Here is a 2,829-nt window from a genome sequence, read left to right as displayed (position 1 = left end):
TGACACTGAAATATTTACCGAAAACTTGCAAGTGAAAGATGACATTCTAAAAAAAACACTAGCAACATCCAGTGTTCTGCTTGATGAAATGTATGTCCAGGTAGAAAATAAGCACAAGAGAATCCCTTTTACTGTACTTGGGATGCATCACTGTCTGTAAGAATGTAAATTCTCTGCCCACATATGAGTGTCCCAAGGAAATGACTCCTGAAATGCTTATTTAATGGTGTTAAAAGAGCAATTAGGGTCGCCCTTAGTTATCAATATTTCAACCACAGATCTTTTACATAACAGCAAGCTCAGAGCCAATGTAGAGGCTGTTCATTTTCTTGAACATTTGTCTCAATCTATACTGTTAACAATGGTTAAAAGAAAAAAAAAACTTCTTGTGCATCAATGTGCAATCACATTAAATCACATGATTATGCAGGGCGTGAAGGCAGTGGGGCTCTTAGGCATCGACTCATTTGCAAATATGAGAATAGGACTTACTTAGGTGGAAAAGAAATCATAACCCATGAATCACTGAATTTTCATTTGGATGTTATTGTTGAGTACATGTTTTGCTAGCATCTCCCCAAAGGAAAATATTGTGACTTCTACAGTAACGTTACAATGTAAACGACAATTTGTTCATGAAAACTAGCAGAGGGATTGAAAAGGGCTTTGGGGCAATTGAATTTCTCCCCTAAGTTGTTGACTGAATAGCTGTCCTTATTCTTGAGCTTTCTCAGGAGGTGGCTCTCAGAGCCAGTCTGTGTATTACCGGGGATAGCATTTCTTCAACGTTAGCTGACATCAGGCTCAATTACTTGCAAACCTTTGGAAGTGTCCTTCCTTTTGGCTTGAAATTTTTTTTGCATTAGTTCCTAATCTTTCTTGCTCAGTTACTGTTGTAGGAAAATTCCAGGCCCTTCTTTCTCTGCATCAGATTTCATGTGTTAATAATATCTCATACCCTGAACTTATTTAGAATGATCAAGGTATATATGCAAACAGCTAAATAATATTTATTTATTTACTTATTGTTTATTATTTCCTCAATTGGACGAATTTCTAATCACTTTATTCTAGGTCAGGACTACCATAGAGCACAACTTCAGGGGCACTCTTCACATTTTATTCAGTTGTAACTTACTGTAGGTAACATGAGTGATACCGTCTTTGAATTGTACAGTATAGTGTCCTTGCTACAATTCATAAAAATACACAATGGAAAATGTATATCAATAAATATCAAGTTTTGACATCCTACATTTTTAGTAAAAATCAGACTTTCAAAGGCCATAGCATTTTGGAAAGAGAAACCCTGTCTTGGATATTTTCCTTCCGTTTGGTTCCTTATCCTTGCCAGCATTCCCTTCCTTGGGACAAAGCCTCCTCTCCGATGCTGAGCAATTTTAGTGACGCCTGTCAATCACCAGTGATTAAAGTAACAGGCATGGCATCCAGGCCTGACCGATCATGGCACCGTATTACCTGGGTGATCGTGATTGGTCCAGGGGTAAGCATGTGATACTAGCAGGGCCAATCAGAGTTCTTCCATACAATTTGCTGGGTGGATGAAGCACTGTGACTATGTAAGCCTGGGAATGTTGGCAGCCCTTTTTCCCCTGCAAGGAAATCTCAAAATGTAAAATTAGAGAGATCAAACCCAAGTAGAGAAAAGAAGAGTGCGGTGGAAAGAAATATTTCTGAGAACATCTACTTGAGTCCCTTGGTTTATCTCTGACCTCCCAGTTCTGTGTGCAAGCAACTTAACTATTTTTTCCTCAGTGAACATCAACATTCATTTGTCACTTGTATTCAAAGGAGCCGTAATTATCAGAGCCCATGCAAGTTTTTTATTCTGCTCAGGATACTTCTCCAAGTTGAGTCAATTTAAAGCCACATAGTTCTACATACTTTTTCAGAGACACAAAAAGAAAAGTTTTAAACACCAGATCTCTGGCTTGATTAACTCACTTGACCCATGATATTAAGGCAATATTTCTAGGCAACATTCAAGATTAGTAACAATATATAGGAACTGAAATGAGTAGAATTTGTAAAATATCTTCTTCATTATAAAAACTTTCAGAACATCATTACTGACAATGAGATAAGGGGCCCTGCTTTCACTAACACCAAGTGCTACCAAATCTTCACACTTTGCCACATTAAGCAAGTGGAATTCATCACACCTTTAGCCATGGTGGAAATTCTTTCTCAATCAAGGGCATGACTAGAGAAAATGTTAAGATGTGAACATTATGTATATGCTATATACTGAACTAATACTAGTTGAATAACTTATTGGGTGAACATGGACAGATCATGTAACTTCTCTGAGCTTCAGTTTCCTCATTGTCAATACGAAGACATAAGAAAAAAAATCTATGTGTTTAGATTTGCTATTCCTTGCATGTGACTATTTTCTTACTCATCATATATTCTGACGCCTTGAACAAACCATTGCATGGAACAGACATTTGACAAATAATTGTTAGGAGAACTGGATAAACTATGAACACATATTCACCTCGTGGGTTGTCATGAAGAATATATAAGAAAACTCAAACAAAGTAAACATTATAATACCTAACACATCATAGTTGCTCATAGATACTAGTTTTCTCTTACCTTCCTTCATCCTCCTGAAGCTGAGACATAAACCATTTAGTGTGTCTGATGCTTTGCTCACCATTTTCCTCACTAAACCCTCTTTATTCAAAATCTTTCAGAATTTTCCATAAGACATCTTTAATGATAAGTCCACTAGCTCCAAATCAGCTTCACTGTGTATGCCTTAGCATTGCTCTAGAAAACCTTGCTCTACTTGGCATGTGC

This window comes from Suricata suricatta, chromosome 13 (assembly GCF_006229205.1).
Source record: "Suricata suricatta isolate VVHF042 chromosome 13, meerkat_22Aug2017_6uvM2_HiC, whole genome shotgun sequence".
NCBI lineage: Eukaryota > Metazoa > Chordata > Mammalia > Carnivora > Herpestidae > Suricata > Suricata suricatta.
This window is presented reverse-complemented; position numbering follows the sequence as displayed.